General features: G+C 41.8%; 1 long non-coding RNA gene across 2 annotated transcripts in view; it reads left to right on the forward strand.

The window, feature by feature from the left end:
- LOC118681283 (uncharacterized) overlaps positions 1-19,228 on the forward strand; it is a 90,746-nt gene extending 71,518 nt beyond the window's left edge. For both annotated transcript variants that reach the window (XR_011396480.1, XR_004976968.2), the window contains exon 2: positions 19,015-19,228. This is a non-coding gene — a long non-coding RNA (uncharacterized lncRNA). The remainder of the gene's footprint in view (positions 1-19,014) is intronic.
- Positions 19,229-19,995: the final 767 nt, after the last annotated feature.

Here is a 19,995-nt window from a genome sequence, read left to right on the forward strand (position 1 = left end):
ATGGTGAAAGATGTGGAGTGTGACATGTGTGCTAGTTGCAGCGAAGAGGCAGTAATGCAAATAACGGCATATTAATGGTTGGCTGATTTTGGGGTCACCGTAGTGTGTTCAAATATGCAGCACTGAGGATTGCAAGTATCTTAAAGTGGAAAACATTGTACAAATTTCGTCAAATTTACGACAGAGTTTAAGTTTTATTGTTTATTTCGATTTCTATTTAGGGATGCTCATGTCTTGCTTTGCGATGAGTTCGGCTTCAACCGATTCAATTAGCAGAACTCACTTTCTGTTCGCTGTTTGCCAGATCCCAACTGACTGAGGAGCTCACCGAGGGTTCATATTGCCAGGCTCGGACGAATTGTACACATACACACATGTTTGTGTGTGTGTGTGTTCGGTATACGTCGTTGAAAGGGCTAACAGCAGGAACGATAGACAACTCCGTTTTTTAGCCACCCAAAGCTTGTTGTTGCAAAGTGTTTGAAGTAATTTGCAATTGTCGCTCCACACTCCTTTGTCTCGTCCATGCGCAACATGCCCAACCCTTGCTTGCATATAAAAAATTGCGAAATTCTTCATGTATGCAAAATGTAAATAAATAAATAAGGGAGTTTGGTAGCTCGGCAGGGAAAGTCACTGGAGTCTTTTTACACTGGACGTTTGCTACCGCAGTTGCAAATCCCAGCAGCTCAACCAACTCATATTGGTAATTAAATGCTTTTGCGATTGACTGGCTGGCAGTGGCGTTTCGGGTGTATCACTCTGGAAATTTGATTTATTATGTTTTTCCTGCTCGCGTCGCACTCACTCAGCTCTCTGCTGTGTTTTCGCTGGCGTCCTTTTGCGGGGTGAAAGCTCACCCTTTCACCACGATTGTCCTCTGAATCATGTTTTACAGTGTTTGTTGGTGTTGTTGGTTTGAACGTGTCTGGCTGCATTGTGCGGCACTCTGGCGGGGATGTTGACTGCCGTTACTGTTGGAGTGGCACTGCATTTGAAATTCGTCATTTCCGCTTCGCACCCTAATGAACTCATTTGTTTAGGCTAATTTGCACAAATAATTTAATCTTCCGTTTCGTATTTTTCCAGCTCCAGTTTATTTTGATGAAAATTTTTAAATGGATTATTGTTGCTATATTTGACGGGAAGAGCACGCCAGTCAGTTATGAGTTATTGGCAAAACGTAAAATTTGGAACCAAGTTACGGCTTGAAGTTTCAGGTATTTAAAGTGCTTGTAAGAATAAGTTATCACCCACGAAAATAACAGGTATCCACTTACTTAATCCAATGAGCGAGATCGGCGAAATAAATTACTTAGCTGGTATAATTCCATTCTATTCCGATACCGTAGAACCGACTGTAGTGAGAATAATAAATTGACAGGTCTCTACATTCCAGTGTATTAAAGGCAGTATTAAAGTCAGAACACATACAGAATGCCAATTTGAAATATCTTTATTTGACCTACCTTACTTTTCTACACATGATATTCTGAAATGCGTTTGGAGTTATTTTAAACTTTCAAATTGCTGCTGTGATCACTAGAGTCTATGCGTTAGTGCGTTAAGAATTCTTTTTTGAAAATAAAATTACACTTTAGTTTCTTTGTTTGAATCTCAAAAAAGAAAAAATATAGTTCATCCCCTCAGGTTGCAGAGAAAACGAGGTTCCAATCAACCTAACAGAAAATAGCACCAACGCGACAAGGAAAACCATTCCAATTATCACTGGAAGGTAGTATATGTCAAAAAGGATTTGAAACGATACTTTCTGAAACTCATACCATTACTTTAGAACTGTATAATCTGCTATGGTGGATTTTCATCTTCTTACAAGCATTAAATGCTGACGAAGTGAGCCGCCTCGAGTGGTTAATTGAGCGCGCATATAAATTACAACGGATCATGCACATACTTATGCTCCTAGAAGCGTACTGTCAGGGCGCACATACGAATGCACGAGTGCGAGCCGTCGGAACTAGCCGAGGCAATGTGTCATGGAATTCTCGCCATTAAGCCAGTGTTGCACATTAAAGTAACTGTAAATTTACTGTTACACTCACAACAGACACAGCATATGCGGCATCGGGTGTAGACGGGTGAGTGCGAAGAGGTAAGAGGGACAGTGACAAGTGCCAACACAAACAAGCATTTTATCCCCAACAGTTAATTGATTTTTTAATGACTTCTCGCATGCAGCACATACCGTGGCAGCGCAGCGGCAGCAATAACGACAACAGCTGCAAACATAACAATAATGAATGAGAGTTGGCGATGAGCAGAAGCGACAGTAACGACATTAGTAATAGCTGGTGATAGCAACAGTTGATGTTGGTGTTAGTGGTGGAGAGTCGCCGGCAATTGCTCTGCTGTCACAAATGGCTGGCGTCCGCCAAGCAGTCAGTCAGGCAGTCAGTTAGCTAGTCAATAAACTCCGCCAATTAAGCAGGCAGGCGCACTCAGTCAGCAACATTAAACGTCTCTTGCACTGTTGTTGCACGACTGCGACAATATGTTGCACAGAGGTCGCCGCGTCTGCGGTATTGTATGCGAGAAGTAACAGAAAGTGGCTGGATGTTCTAGGAGGAGGTGACGGCTAAAGTTTTAATGACGGATCACTTTTCAATTCGGCGTCGCGATGCATTGGCCCGTCTATGAGCCAACATAATGAGTGCAATCCATCGGCACCCTTGCTCCCACTTCAGCCGGATAGTTTATGGAATGTAATTCCGTATGTATACACCTTCCACTAATAAGGCAGCGTAGCAGTTTCGAAGTTGCTTCGGAGGGTCTTTCAATAACGCGGTTTTGACTTTTTCGTCAGATCATTGGTGACTTTAGGTGACAGAGAGCTTCTTGACAAGGCAAAAAGATGAGGGGCAAAGAACGAAAGATTCCACGAAACTCATTACTGAGAACTTGCATTACTTTTTAATGTGATTGGTTTAAGAGATAGCCGAATGGGGCTCGGGTTTTGTAAAATTATGAAATTATTTCTGGATCGCAAAATCAATAAAGCATACTTTGCAATCTGGTTAATGACAATCAAGCATTGACCACGAGAGCAATTAAATCCGACGAGTTCGAACTGCCAAGTGGGTGTGCGCCGATGTCGAACGAGGCACTTAAGCGAATGGCGACAAGCACACGATGCAAAGTTATGCCGACAGCGGTGGTGCGGGTCAAGGGAGTGTAATGATGCGAAAAGCTATTAAACAGCTGCAAAAGAGCCTACAAAAACAAATATGAGCACGCCCGAAAGAAAAAAATAAATGCGATATCTGAGCGGAGGGTTTTTTTCTGTACCCCAACAGTTATGTCGATTGTGGGACTCGGAGTGCCATTTAACAAATATGTTCACATCCACACCCTGGACCGTTGAAAGTTGCTTGACCGATGCCACGTTGGAGCTCATCGCCGTCAACAAACTAATTTGCTGACATTCAATGAAATCGAGCGCAAAAACATTTACGCGCCCTCGCTGCCTTTCGTGTTGTCAGTGCGCCACGCTGAATATCCAGTCATTCGGCATATGGCGCAATCGCTGTCTAACGTATAAGTGGATCGGAGCCGTTGTTAGTTAAGCTCTTTGTTGTTTTCGTGTGTTTTTTTTTTGTAATTCGCCAACTTTCACATGCAGTTCGTGTGTGTGGGTGTGCGACAACGTGTTGCCGATGTTGAAACTTTGTCGCCAATACATTTTTATTATTTTATCAACAGCAACACCGCCCTTCCCAGCACCAGGCGCCCCAGCTCACACCGTGCTCGTCCGCTGCTTGTGAAGTCGTTAACATCACCAGCCAATATCAACATTCCGCCTCTCTTGGAAAACGGCTGCTTTGTGCTCGATGGGCGTTGCTTTGTGTGTGTGAGTGCAACATGTGCGGCATATGGGCGTTAATAGTCCGGCAGTCTACGTTTACTTAAAACAACCACGCGTTCAAGGCGGTTACGTGCGTATATGTGTGCATGTGTGTGCTTTTATGCTCGTTTTTCGCATGTGTGGCTGGCTGTTGGTCCTTTGAAGCTTCGCTGCGCTAAGGTGTCGACGCTGTGGTATTGCCTGTTGTTGATGGTGTCGTTGCTGTGGTGTGGAAGGACAACAAACGCTTTTAATTAATTTCTTTGGGTTCATTAAAGGAGCGACAATGTATGCAATCAATTGGCCAACTTAAAGTCAAATGCTTAAACGTCAAGTACAACTTTAAAACCTCACACGCAGCTGCAAAATTTATATACGCAAGAATCACATAGATGACAAGGAGCTGTGTCGGAGCTTTCCGTAGAAGTGTCTGATCCTGCCAAAGTTTTGCTCGAGATCCAAACTGACTAACTAACGCAGCGGCGATAAGAGACAGCGGTTTACCCAAAAGAGACAAAAGAAACGGAAGATGTAAGTCTCCTCTCCTAAACCTTTTTTGTCTCTGTTGTCGTTTCAAAGCCTACACAATTGCTTAGTCGTCGTTGGCTCTCTGCTTTAATATCAATTTAAGGCGCATGAATTGCATTTCTCTGAGCTCTAACAGGACTCTCATTCTAACGCCTGCTTATTTAATTAGAAAGTAGTCGTTGGCTCAGCTTTCCTGAGATTCGTGAAGGAAATCCCTTGAAGTGCTGCCATAACCTCAACAAATGGCAAAATTAATTTGAAACTGCAACAAAAAGGTTTCCGAGGTTTTCCTCATCAAGAAATTTTGGGACTGGTGGGGCCAGTGCAGATGTGTGGGTGAGCAAAGCAAGCACATTTACGAGAACCAAAAACTGCAAAAACAAAAATGTCAACACGATGGCAGATGTGACATTTTTGAGGGTAATTAAAAGTTAGGCGAAAAATTAGATGAAAATGAGTTTCGACTGGCAGATGAAAGGAAATACTCGTCGGCTTTGCTGCAAAGAAGCCTGGCTGATGGCCTGCTGTGACAAATGACAAAGCAGCCTAAACTCGCATGCAATTTGGACAAGTATCGAGCGTGTGGGACAGTCCGGGGGGCGATTTGCACATGCAAGGCCATAAGTGAAATAGTTTTTGCACATTTGCGCATTGTTCAGGTGGCAGTTAGTCCATTTGCAAAGATCCAAAGTTGTTTTATATTTACATGTACATAGGCATATTCATGTACGAGCACGGCCTTTCAGAGACATGACTACCTATGTATGTTTATACTTTTATGTCGTTCAGGCATTTTAGCATTTGTTATTTGCAACGAAATGCATTTTAATGGCATATTTGGACAGCCCTTCGTCTCTCACCGCTCCGATGCCGCTCTTTCACGGTGCAAACTATTGCTTTGAGACTCATTCTTCGAATTGTAAATGAGGGCTGAGGGCTGCTGGGTAGCTAGCGTCTACGTATGTATGTGTTAATGTCTGTTCAAATGATCTTAGCCGGAACGGACTTGGAGGGTAGGTGGGGCGGTTGTAGGAATGTGGATGTTTGCCAAAGCGACAATGCGAAGCAGTGGTTAAAGCATTCTGCAGGACTGCCGCACCCGCTTTGGCAGCGGCTCACCACTAGAGTCCGAGTTCTCATCTGCACCTTTGTTATTTGGCTTCTGCAGCGGAGCGTTTGTGTGGACCAAGGTCTTTTCCTTTTTCTTTCGAACTAACGGTTGTATAAAACAGTTATTTTAACAGTTATTTGTAGACTGCCGACAGCTGGTACGAGCCTACACGGAGGCATAGACATGCATGTATTTGTGTGTTGAAGTAAGGCGAACCACAGTGCCATAGTTAGTGACATCCTTGTTTTAATAGACCGCAGAAATTAAATGCAGTACTTGATCAGATTAAATTGTGTTGCTGTTAACCTTTGTCACAAAAACTTTTGTATTTTCAAATCCAAATCAAGTCTACTCTCTTTTTCCAGAACCGAATTCAGTTTGGCTGAAGCTACCGTGAACTCTCAAATGAATGCATGTTTTGTTTACCAATCTGTAAATTATTTTTATTCCTAGTGGTCATTCATGACTTTAGGACATGCAACGCTACTCTTTTAGGCGTCTTTCTGCAAAGGTATATTGCCAATAAAGGGGTGGGTTTTAGAGGTTCAAAAAGGGGTATTTTTACAATTTTTTTTTATTCAAGACACAGATTTGAACAGTATTGTGTGATACTTTTATTTGAAAACTTCATTTCCTTCGACATCTCAAAAACAAAAAAATATTCTTGCCGTGGACAGCATAACTTGTCATTGGTTCATACAAATCAAAAATACCTAAAATATTTCGTTAGTACCTAAAACGTGTTATTGGACGAAAAATAGAATTTTTTGACAGACTTTGAACGAAAAAACACATTTTTTGGTCAAAATCTCGCTATGTATGAGCTCGAAAAAATTGGTTGCAACAAAAAAATTGAAAAACCTTCATGCAATAACTAGATAATGTTATTTCAAAAATGTTTTGAACGAAATCGCTTCATAACTTTTCGAGAAATGTTGTTCACCGACATAAAAAACTAAGTTTTGAGCTCAACGTGTTTAAGTGCTGCACTAATGTGGCCTGATGGGCGGTACTTCCGAAAAGTCCGAGGGAATCGATTTGAAATTTCAGGAGAATATTTTAATATTTAATAAGAAATATTATTTACTATTTAATAGCAAAAAGATCGATTTTTTGAAAATTTCAAACCCACCTAACCCTTAAAGGTTTTGTAACTTCTTTTTTAGGAATATTTGAGTAGTTCGCATCTTCGCTAGGGACGAGCCTTAACACTTACCCCAAGAAAAAGAGACCTCCTCTTCTGGAAGTACGTTCAAGCATTACTTAATATCCATATTACGAACCGGAAATTTCGGTTTCTTCGGCATTGCGGCATACGACTTTTGCGTTCCGGCGCGATTTAAATGTCATCAAATGTCAGTCAAATGCAAACGTTGCAAACTTTTCCGGAATTCGTTCTTATTATGCCCGTAATACGCCACATTTTAGCCAACAAACGCAGCAGCGGTGCAGCACGTCGAAATGAAAGCTGCACATGTTGGTGCTGTTGGTCGCGCTGCTACTTGAATTCTTTTGCTGTGCAAAGTTTAGTTGTTTCATACTTCAATCTTGAGGTTCTTCTCCTAAAGTTTTGCTTTTATGATATCTTAATAGAAGATTTGCTTTGCCCTTCCCGTCCCGGCCTTACTTGTTGTTTGCTGGTTTTGAGGTGAGCATCATGTTGCTGCTGCAGCTGTGATTATTATCTTTTGCGTGCCGGAAAACATAAGCTACACCACAAACGCTTGCGTTTTTCAGAAAGTTGTTGTTTTATGCGGGCGCTGCTTACCAACTTATTTGTAATTCTAAAGGATTCCTTCATACTTGCAGCCGCTTTGGAAGCTACCAAATAAATAAGAACTCACACGCCAAGGTTGGCATTTCATATTCCCCACCTCCAAATAGCTGCGATTTAAAGAAGGCGGTGCAAATATGAACTTTTTTCATTCGCCTTTTCATACTTGGCAAACACTTTTTGTGACATCTGGAAAAGTTTTTAAAGAGCAAAGACGCAAGCAACACTCCAACCACACAAGCTGTCTTGTGTGTGTGTGCATCCATCATACAGGTGTGGTTCGTAGGTGTACAGAAGGATCACGGGAGTTCTTAATACACACACTGAAATGGAAACACCAAGCGGTACAACCGCAAGGGATGTGAGGGGAGCGGGAGATTGTGGCAACTTTGCTGAAAAGTGGTTAGGGATGTAGAGTGCCTGGAACTGGTGCGAGTAATTGGTTTGTCATAACTTACATCGTTTCAGATCATTTTCAGCACCGGCATCCCCGCCACCCATCCAATAAATCAATGCGCAGTTTTCTTTTGAATTTCTATTTTTCCTACACTTTCATGTTAATTCATGTCGAATGAGTCTAAGTTGATGTCTCTAAATGTGCACCACAGAGGCAAATTCTTTGCTTGTTCCATGTGAGCTGCAATTCGCTCGATTCTATCCAAACGGGCCGCGTGTCATCACTAGTCACATCTATCTAGCTGCGTCGCTAATACGCTCATCTGCGTTGTTTTGGCAACTTTTTCTAAAAGCGACAAAAGTTTCGCATATTAGCTTCGAATACTTGTATGTTGTGTTTCCTCTTATCGCCTTTGTTCAGCTTGCTTCTGCAGTTGCTGTTGTTGTATGCCATAATGTGCGAAGTTGCGGAGACAATTTGCACATATGGAGAATTACGATACGCTTGCGAAATTAGTTTAGTGTCTTTCGGATTGTGAAGTCCCCCAGAAATCCACTTGGAATGTTGGTAATGAAATCCATTACCTTTAATGTGTTTGTTTCTGTTATAAGCCTCTAGAAATAAATTTAAAAAATAGGTCAAAGTATTTTTTTACAACTAACACAGGGTAGTTCATTACGTAGTGATTATTTCCAAACATTATAATAATTTCCAAATGAGGATAATAATAGAGTCGATATGATTGGGCCATTGCAATGGACCACCCTTATAATTTTACAGTTATTTAATTTTTTTTTATTCAGAAAAAGTATCTAACACTGGATCTACTAAATAAGTCTTTACCTAATTCTTGAAATCCTTTGTCTGTCCATATTAGTTTGAGACTCCTGACATTCATTTGTGGGTTAGTTGTTGAAAATTTGGAAAAAGTTTGACGAATAAAGACACGACTTGATTCGCTGGAATTGGTAATTTAGCTGATATGGCAACTGCTGTCGTTCGAAGTCTTTATATAAAAGGTTTTATGAGTTTTTGCAAATTTCAGAGTCGAACCTTTCTTTTCAAAATGGTGCTAATGTTGGATTGGTGCTAGTTGTCCACAAATTTTGAGAGCGAAACCACAAAGGGTCGCTGTTATTTCCGTTTGTCAAAAGTAGAAATTGATACAGAAGTTGTCGGCAATAGTACGTTTTCTTGACTTTTTGCTGTGCTTAAAGGAGAAGTTTAAACGGCGAATGTTTTTATAATTTTCTCTGTGCCTCTCCCTCTGCCGCTCTCGTTCGATGCGTGGTAAACTTTGATTTGATTTCTTTGTAAAAACGATCAAAAGATCATTTATAAAGCCGGCAAGAGTTAAACGAACGCCGGGCGGTGTTGCATTAACCAGCTGCCTCGCCCCGTTCCATCCGCCGGCATTCGCTTTATGGTCTGCACATTTTGCTCACGTCAAAGTCAACATTGATGATGCTGGCTTGGTTGGCTTTTGTGCCTTTAACGCTTAATTGAATTTTTTATGAGTGTTGCTGTGCTAATAGTGGTGTTTTGTAGGTATAGCCTTGTGGCTGCTGGCGACGGTGGCAACTGCGTGCTGGCTTTTAAGCATGTGGCAGCGTCAACGCTACAGCTGCCACTCGCCAAAGAAAATCTACGTATATTCGCTATGCAGCAGTCACATGAGCGCAAACAACAACAGTTGCAACAACAACCGATATAACTACAATATAACAACAATATTGGAAATTGCATTAAAGGACGCATTGCCATAAAGCGAAAGGCAACGCAAATAGGGCAACGGGCAATGGGCGGCGGGCGGTAGGCGACGAGCTTTAAACATTAAGTGCTTCATGCAAAATAGCATGTGGGCGGAGCCTTTTGCTGCGAATAAGTGCCACTGCAAGTGTGTCGGCTGGTGTTGCACATTTGCTTGTTGCCAGTGCAAGTAATTTAACGTATGTGTTGCTGATGCTGTTAAATGAATATTGCTTATAAATTCAATTAAGCATAGATGCACTCAAGACGCAATCGCTCGCAAAGAGATGCCACAGGGGCTGCGGGTGGTGGGTGGCTGTTGGGCAAGCGAAGTGCTGAAGCTGCCATGTTTAATGTAACGGGTTTCTTTATGCTTTCCATTTTATGCTGCCACATTTTGTCCGCTGGCACAGTTCATTTGCCTGACGCTGTGCCATAACCAAATTAAGTTTGTGTGTCTGAGCGTGAGTTGCTACATGGCGCTTTGAGTAGATTGTGGCCTGCTTAAGGTTGCACGCAGCTTATCTGACTCTATGCAACACAGTCAATATTTGTTTAATGTTATTATGCGGATTAGTGGAGTTCCATCGAAGACCTCGAAAACCGCTCTCAGGATTGCATACACACTAGAACCCGAAAATTTATGAACTGCATCGGCTTATCTTTGCCTTTGGAAAGCAGGCATTGGTGCTACCCGGAATCCCGGAGTTTTATTTTCTGGTGCCTAACAGTTTAGAAATACACAAGAACATCCACTCTAAACTGAGTGAAATCTCACCTAGAGTAATAAAATAAATTATTTAAGGTTTATGAAAAATATTAAAGAATAATATATTTTTCATTCATAATTAGAATTAAAAATGATTGCTGTGCTTTTTCAAGCTTTCAACGCTTATATTGTAAGAATGGTGTACTTTAGCTTTAGTTGCAGTTCCAGTGATTACAACATCCTAACCACCGAAGCATGTCGCCTCATTTTACGTTGCTTTCTTTTTATGCTTCTCCTCTCTTCGTCCTTTTTGGCACTTAATCTATCGACGTGTTTGCTGTGGTAATTCCATTAGAAGGGTGAAGGCACTAACAGGATTTTCAAATGACTCTTCACTTATGGTGAGAGTGAGTTTTAAACACACACATTCCTACATAAGCACTCATTTCACCGTAGATATTTTGCCTTACTCGCAATCTACTTGGTCAACGAAGCATGTCCATCATATAGTCCCTGAATATAGGAGAAAATTATCAGCTCTCAGCGCGACTGTTCCACGAATAGATTCATTTCCGTGGAATCTTGCCATGGAGATTTCTTCTTGTTAGCTTCACTATCCGCAGAAATTTGTATTCTAACCCGAAGACAATCGCCTTTAACTACTTCAAAAGAAGCCGTTCATTCCTCAGTTTGGCAGTGGCACCAAAGCTTGGACCACCGTAATTGTGATGTGGCACAGTGATGCGCTCTCTTTGTGATTGTCGCAAAGTTTAGTGGGTTAACATTGTGCTTATGTATATATTACATTTGTGTACGTTTGTATTTGTTGTCCTCGCTTAACGTTTCATTAGGTTTTATGTGCTTCTTCGCTGGTCCTCAAACGGGCCATTGCATGTTGCTTCTGTTGATGTTGATGTTTTTATTACAGCTGTCGTTGTGCACTTTTTAGATTTCGTTTCTTGCATTGATACCACTTCGGTGCCACTCTCCCCTTCTCTTTGCCGAATCCATTTGTTTAAATGTTTTTCCTGTTTCACTTGCTTTTCTGTTATTCAGTTATCTGGTCCATCGTTCTGTTCTACAATTTGCACTTCATTTTCCTACTTCATTCACTCAGAGACACTCAATGAAATTTCCCTTTGTTGCCAGAAGAGTGTCTTTTCAGCATTGAAAAGTGTCACTACACCGAGTGTGTTGTGTCCTAACGGTTTGCTGTTGCTTGCAGCTGCTTGTTGTTACTATTGTTCGCGGATTAATCATTTGCTGTAGATTGAATTATATTTGCGCAACACTCGCAACCAATTGCCTACTGTGCTCAATGGACTCGGTGTGCTTTCCATTTATGCTTGTTTGGCTCGTCGGAGCGAATTGTTTGCTATTTTTTGCATTCCTGTACATAGCGGTTTTTTTGCAAATTGGAATAGTCCCGATCAGAATATGTCTCCCGAGGAAGTGGACCTCGGCAAGAATTTAAAATGCTGAATTAATATTATTTTTAGAAATCCTTGAAAGTTATTATATATAGCTTATTCGTCCGCTAGCAAAACTTTCAAAAGAAAGTGGCTTTCATCTCTCTCAGTAAACATCTACTCAGGCGCATCCAGGCCCAAACATATAAAATGTGAGTTCCGCTTGAATCAAAACAACGCTTAAAGCTAAACTTAGCAAATTCTATAAAGATCGGATTTGAAGTACATGGCTTCAAGCTAAGCCTTTTGATGTGACCTTGAACTACATTATTTTTATATTTACTATTTATACAAGGGTTACTGGAAACGGTGGGGTCGTCGATCCTCAGTCAGTTAAATTCCGCGCAGCCAATAGAATATATGCCAAAGTCTCAGGCTAATGAAGCTTAGGTTTCCCTATCACATGTCCTCGTTATACCGCTGTCCCAGTTCGATTTCGGGCATGTGTGTTTTTGCAAATCGAAAGCTGATTTGTTTGAGGCTTTTGTGATTTGAATTTGAGTTGTACAGCGCAGAGACACGTAACGACTATTTGTCTGAGCTTTCCTGCTGCTGCCACTGGCGGGAGGCATTTGTGCCACTAGGCATTAGCCTTCGCTAGTCCTTCCTCTCGATGGGTGGTGGTTGGATGACGTTGCCGATGTGCGGCTCCAGCCAGTGGTGTTGCTGTTTACAGCAATTTTGTTGTCAATGCATTGTGTGCCTGCTATGTGGCTCAAACTACTGTCGCAGTGATGTGGCGAGACGCCTTTATTCACACGAGCGCATTCCCTCTCCTAAACCGACTGGAGCCATGCTGCCCAACTGCCTGCCACTTACTTTTCGATTTCCGGCGTCAGACAGGCATTTGCCCAGCGAAGGGCATTAATGGACACATATTGTTGCAGCATGTTCGCATATCGTTCATGTAATGGCTGCCGTTGTTGTGTCGCTTCTGTCCGTTTCGTTGCTTTGGCAACGCATTTGCGGCTTTTCCGTCATAAGCCCTCTGGAGCGGCTGCGGCGGGCGCTGCGGTCGTGCGATTTTTTATCATTTCCCCAATTGCCGGATAGCTGCAGCATGTCGTTGCTCTGCCTTGCTCATCTCACGTATGTATGTGTGAGAACTCTGAGAGCCGCCCTCCGCTCGGGGCATGGCAAGGACGTTGGATGGCTCACTCACCCTGGTGCCTATTTGTTTACTTACGTATTTCCTGTGTCATGGTCGGGAATCTGCAAGTGGCCTTGCAGTCGCCCCACCCACCTCGACGGCATATTGCGGTATATTTCAATAATCAGCTTTCGATAGCGGATTTACTCAACCTGTGGCAAATTTTTGCCGCTGCTGCTGATGCTCTTGCGCAACTGCTGAGTGCTAATTGAACTGTGTGGCATACTTGCGGTTACCTTTGCCATTAATTTCCGCAAACGCTGTGCGTGCGCATGTGCGTGTGCGTGAATTTGTTTTCGAAAGCACACTTCGTTTGCTTCCCCGATTGCGTAAGTTGTGATAAATTATTTATTAATGTCTACAATTCCTTTGTTTTTGCATGGTTGCGTGCGCTGGCTTTTGCGTTTTGCGAAAGTAAATTGCTGGAAGAGTTCAACAATTCGAAAATTAATTTCGCAAGTTGAGATGTGAAGCCGCTTGAGTGCGCAGGCAGCCTTAAAAGGGTTAGACACTTTGCAGTGATGAAAAATGAAGTTCGGTGAAAAATTAACACCTGTAAAAGCACCGAATAATTTAATAGCTGAAAAATCCAAATATTTTCCTAAAGCTTACCTAGATCCACAGGTGAAATTTTCATCCGTGAAGCGAGATTTTCTCTGCCTTTGGAAATCATCAAAAGGAATACCTTCAAGTTTAGCATCGAGTAATTATTATCCAACCTTGAGGTCTTTTCATGCGAGCTCGGCAAAGGGAATGCCTAAGCCAAGCTTTGATAAGCTCGCCTGCATACTGGTATGTGTGCGGAATTTTAAAGCTCCTGGAACGCATTGTGTTTGTAGGCGCTCTAAGCCATAAATTCCCTTTGCTAGACATATAATATATACACATACATATATCGTTAGAAGCACTGCCAAAAATTCAAAACCTCCCGCAATGAGGCAAAAGTGAACTCGAATTCCACTGCCAGTCGGCGAGGCGGAGACGCAGGAACGGCACTTTCATCTGCAAATATAATTTCTGCTTGCATTTCAACAAATCTGTCCCAATGGCGTTGTATGGCATAAAACTCGCATAGCACGACTGCTGAGCAGCAGCACAGTGCTTCTGGCCACATGGAGCCACGCTAAATGTAATGCGAATTCAACGGCAAAGCAGCAAAATGAAACGGCTTAGCCATGTAACGGTATTGCACACAAGCGGCTGCTGCCTGCCACTGCCACTGCCGCTGCGTCCTGTAAGTGAGAAGTATGCGTTGGCTTCTGGAGGGTGTGGTTGTCCAAAGGCATTGGCCACCGCTGCACTGCCCCACCGGCGGCCGCTCGCGTCGAGTGGCGTTGAGCATTGAGTGCTGGCTGAGCACTCTCGCTACATGACAACATAATTTTATTCCACTTTAGTTTTATTTTTCCTGCGTTTTATTGTCGGAGGTGGGGGCTCGCGAATGTATGTATGTATAGCTGTGTGTGTGTACGTCTGTATTTGTGTTAGTGTTATTTTTGGCTTTCGGTAATTTCTACTTGTGCGCTTCGTGCCACATAAGAAATTTATGAAGAGACAGCAAAGGCGAGAAGACTACGAAAGGACAAAATGATAGCAGCCCAAATGGAGGCCGGTGGGCGGTGGGCGGCTGGCTGTGTGGCATTTGTTTGTCGGCCGGATTGCGGCGGCATGTCATGTTCATAAACTAAAATACACTAGAAATTCATGTAGTGAACGAGTGAAGCTGCGCTGGGCACAGACACATGGGCAGGCGGTGCGGCGGCGGCGGCGGCGACAGAAGTAGATGCGGAGGCAGTGGTGGATCGCAAAAGCCACAATGTGTGCTTCAGCCGAACTCGAATCGTTACTAATATGATGAGTAAGCAAGGATACTTGTGTCATGTTTTGCCTTGTCGTTGGGCCATGCAAGCCACTCTGCTGCCGCTAACGAAAATGTTGCAGCAATAAAAGTTTCACTTAAATTGCGAGCACTCAGCAGCCGCGCGTGTATGCGTGTATATCCGTGTTGGTGTGCAAGCGCCTGTGTACGAGCGTGTAAACATGAGAGCGTGACACAGCTGCTATGGAGGCGGCGGCGGCAGAGGCGGCGGTTGAAGCACATGTTTCCCGCAATTCATATAAATAAAATTCATTTAATTTGGCGCTTCGGCAGTCGGTGTGGATTTTTATCTCTGCTTGCCGCCATTTGCCGTTGCTTTCGCTGGCCGTCACACTGCCGCTGCTCGTTTCCAGCTCCCCTTTGCCCCAAATGCTCAAAGGAGGAAAGGTCGTCTTGTTTACAAACGAAAAGTGTCACTGGTAGGCATTCCCTGCTCTTGCCCCTGATTTACTAGCGTGCGCATATTCCTATATACATACATATGTAGTATGTGCATGTGTGAGTATAGGTGCACATTCAGCTTTTCGGCTTTGGTTGTTGGCTGTTTGATTGTGTCATCCATTCCTTTGTGCTGCCGATTGCGGTTCCTTTGCTGCCACAGCCACTCTACACACACTCTCTGCGTGCGTGCGGCGGTTGGCGCTTTTGGAGTTTATGTTGCTCCGTTGGGTTTGTTATTGCTTTTGTTTAATGCTTGTGCCACTGGCATGAAAGTGAATTGCGCTGCTGCCGCCAAATGTAAGTGTATTCTTGTTTATTTGGGTTTGTGGCATTGGCCAAATGCTGGCCACATACACACTGGACCAATGAAATATGTAAATGTGCGCCGAGGCTTCTACCGGTGAGCTTTGTTTGTTGTATATTTAATTTCAGTCGCGGTTTCCACGTTGTCCTCCAGTAATAACCTCTGGTTAATTTTGTATTACCGTGTAATTTGCTTAGCCAACAAGAGCAAGTTGCCTTGTGCAGCCCACTAAGAGGCTAGTTGGGGCTGCCCGGGGCCTACCTGTAGCATCTGCAATGATTATGCGTTAGTAAATGTGGTCAATTTAATTTATTTTAAGTTATCCCTTGCATTTGTCTGGATTTAAGGAGACATCAACTCTAATTGAATTCACCAAAGGATTTGTCAACTTCTTCTTTGCTAGTGAATCCGTAAGAAAGGATTTAATTTCACTTTGTGGTAGAGAAGACTTTTGCCTCAACGCATTATTATGCGGTGGAATATATTTCTGAAATTCAATAATTCATTCTAGGGACATTTAATGCAAAGAACTTTTGGGTTGGTCAAGCTTGGAGTTTAAGAGAATGTTAAAATTTCGAAATTTTTTCATGGACAAACGTAAATGATTTCAAGTTATATTACTGAAATTATTTATATTGAAAGCATTGGCAGGCGGTATTCAATGATGATTTATGTAACAATCAAACTGACGCAAGCAGGCAGCCTAAAGACTTCATATGAAACTAGTATTTGTAGAATTTCCTTTTTTGTTATTATATAACATATTATATATTTGGCGTTGAGGACAAGGCGGCGCACCATCTTGTAGGAAATAGGGACCGTCCGCATCGATTTCAACAAATTCTGGGAAAAAAAGTCGGTCAACAACGTATGATAATGACCGTTTTTGATGGTAAAGGCATTTTCTGCCTCTTTTCGAAAGTAATAAGATGATGCCACTATACCACAATCCCCACCAAACGGTAACTTTTTGGGGATGGTATTACATTTCCTGAACCACACGAGGATTTGACTTACCCTAATAGCGACAATTTTGTTTGTTGACAAAGCTATTAAGCAAGAAATGGGACTGATTTGAGAAGATGATTTTTCGATTACAGTAGCCACCGGAAAACGTGAATTCGGGTAATAATCTTGACCAAATCTTGACTTTGAAGACCAATGTGTACCATGTCATGATGAAATGGCAAACTCGAATGAACATACTACTAAAATTTGATACAAATCCATAAACAAACATGGTCGCCACGCGCTGTCAAAATCACGTCCTCCTTATTGGTAGACGCGTTATATCATTTGCCCTTTCTATGATAGCAATACAATTTCTTCAACCACATAAAAATTTTTTTTTCGATTTATTTTCAATCATCAAAACAAGTCTTATTACCAAACAGTGCAGCCCTTTCATAGAAGCGAACTTTTTGGGTGACCGGTACAGCTCTACAATTATGTGTCGAATTGTGAAACATTGCGACTTAAAGTTCGAAAATATTTGAAATGCATCGCATTCCAGTTTCGTTGCATGCAGACTTTTGAGTTCAGCTGGCGATTCCTTTTAATTGGTCATTAAGGCCAAATACTGGTTGTAACTATAATGGTTGCAACTCATCCGCATTTGTATTTTATGTAATTTAGGTTTTCTATGCCAACGCTAGTTCAAGTTTGGTCTTGCAATGACCTATGACCTATGAACTTCTACAATGCATTTGTGGCTGGTCATATCCTAACCTTTATTCATGTATTTACAAATCTCTGTTGGCTTAGCTGAGTTCCCGCAAAATTAAATGAAACCGCAAACATAGTGGAAAAAGATGCAACTTTTTGGTTTCGCATTCGCCGATTTAAATGAGCGCACACGGCGGAAAAGCGCTGCAATTCAGACCCCTCCAATGTGGTTAGAGGTCACCCAGCAGCGACGAAAGCACCTCTATTCGTGCGCTCATTATTAGCTGCCATTTGCAAACGCTCACACAGTCTTTACCTATGTGTGCTTGTGTATGTGTGTAGTTTAGTAGCTAACCGATACAACAAACTCATACAAAACCACCTGAACTCTGAACTGGTGGGCATGATTCTGCAACCTCGTGACCAACTGCAACTGCTAACCAAACGGACTGACAGACGGATAATTGCGTAAGTGGGGGGTTGAGAAGAGAACAACTTTTTAATTAAAACAAAACAAGCGTCAGCAAGCGTCACTTCGACTGTATTTTTGTATTATTCCGTTTAGAAAGAGAGAGATGGGTAGCACCGAGAGAGTGAGATGTCTTCCTGCGATTTAAGGGCAAATATGAAGCTCTTCAAAGAGGCGTAAACAGAAATACAAGTTGCGATGAAACACTAACCAAAAACCGGCAATGCCTTCAGTGGAAATATGATAAAAAGGCAACAAAGGCTAAATTAGCAGAAAAGGGGCAGGGCAAATATGAAGCTCTTCAAAGAGGCGTAAACAGAAATACAAGTTGCGATGAAACACTAACCAAAAACCGGCAATGCCTTCAGTGGAAATATGATAAAAAGGCAACAAAGGCTAAATTAGCAGAAAAGTAAAAAATTACAGAAATAAAGCGAAGCCAGAAGAAAACCAAAAAAAAAAGGCCAAAAAGCGGAAGAAAGTGCGGTTTGACTTGCAGAAGGCCGGCTGCTACGAAGAGAGGAGGATAGGAAATGTTGTTCGCCACAGCGACAAAAAGGCTAAAAGTGTGGCTTCAAAGAAAAAACCAGCGACGCCGCAGAAGTGGAAATGCTTGCCTTGCCGCTGTGCAAAAACAAAAACATATTTTTATTTTGTGCTACAAAAAGGCATTCAAGCGAAATTAAGTTGTTACATTATTGTGAGCATTTGGACCATGCTCTCGGAAAGTGTTGGTCGGCCGGTGGCTTACCGATGAGGTTGACTTTGAAAACGGCGGTAACCAATTCGATCAGCTCAAAAACAGGTAAGGTATTTGCCCATTGGCACAAAGCGTACCTTAAACTGTAAGCGGTCTCTATTAACTCGATTCAGGGTGTCATCAGATTAAAAATATATAGCATAGATTGAAGATCGACCTACTAAGGCCACATAACGATTTAAAGCCCTAAGGAAAAAAATGCATATTAAATCCACTCAAACTGGGCCGAATGATCGAATAACCAACAAATACCACTGGTTTATGGTTTTTCTCTAAAAGGGTTTTAAAGTCACTTGCATTATTGGGAAATCTTTTGCTCGAATTTTTCTTTTATGGGACTTCTTTTCGTCTGATGTGCTTTTTACCTTTTGTCATGAAAGGCGTCATTTGTTTTTTTTTTCTGTTTTATAACACAGTTATTTTTTCCCTTGCTATTACTGTTTGTATTTGTGCCATTGCTGTTGTTGTTGTAGCCGGTGCGTTTTCACATTACAGTTGACTTGTTAGTGGCAGTTGTGAATATGAAGTGGCCATAATCCGCGCCGGCAAAATGGACTATAGTGCGAAATTAAAAGACGAAAATATTTGAAGCGCAAGTGTTGCGCATTGTTCTCCCAGCCACCGCCTAATCCCGCCGCTTACCAATGAACGCAGTACTATTTGCTGCTTTTTTATTTTACGACTTGTCTTGTTTTGTTTTGTTTTCACTTTTTAAGATTCTAATTGTGTTTTATTCTTCTATTTCAGGTATGCCGGAAAGGCACTCAAGGGAAACAATATTACTTATAGAGCTACTTTGCTGGTAGGGCCATCATATATACCCGGAATTCACAGATATCGGTTTGTGAATAGGTTGGTTCTTTCAAGAATTTTTAGATATATGTACAATATATTATTTGGAATTTATTGTCAGAAAACCGTTGAAGAAAGAAGAGCTGTTTTTTATTGTGGAACTCAGAAATTAACTATTTTTTATTGTTAAAAAATAATTTAGCTTATCCATAACTCGAGAATATGACGATTCACTTGCCATAATGAACTGTGGAAAATAGGGATCTGCGCATGTCCGCTCTGTTCATTGGTGCAACTGGTCGAATTTGTTGTAAATATTTTCTCTTCACAACTCTCTTCATAACACTAAACCTTTGGATGGAAATGAACGCTGTTAAAAGTTTTTCCAAAGAGCGGTTCCTGCATTCGCTTACGTCCCATGAAGAATTTATGGCAAAATCAACTTACAAGTATAAACTTGTGTGTGTAGATGTGTTCACTAACCTATATATGAGTGTTCTGCGCGCCATAATATTATAATTGAGGCGCAATTGTATGTACTTGCATTATCAAACTCAGTTTTATATTGGTTGTGAAGTCAGTCGATTATGTTGGTTGATCATAAAGTTCTGATAAAACAATATTTTTTATAGGACTTCATTGAAAATTTCCAATGGGGGTTTTCTTTTGCTATCCGCTTCCCTGACAAAGCATTTCTTTTTTAACAATCCATTGGGTTACTAGAAGCGTGATTCTATATTCCGACTGCCGTCATTAAATTGGTTTATCTTTTGGAAAACATATCGAAATGGCTTTGGGTTCACGGTTACATCTGGAGTTTTGGGTTAATATTTAATTGTACTCTTAAGCCTGAAAGCATGTTTCCAACATTTCGGTTAAATTTACGAGCATTCCTTACGGTGATGTACGGGTTCATTTCAGATAAAGGAGGCCGTG

Source organism: Bactrocera oleae, chromosome 5 (assembly GCF_042242935.1).
Source record: "Bactrocera oleae isolate idBacOlea1 chromosome 5, idBacOlea1, whole genome shotgun sequence".
Lineage (NCBI taxonomy): Eukaryota > Metazoa > Arthropoda > Insecta > Diptera > Tephritidae > Bactrocera > Bactrocera oleae.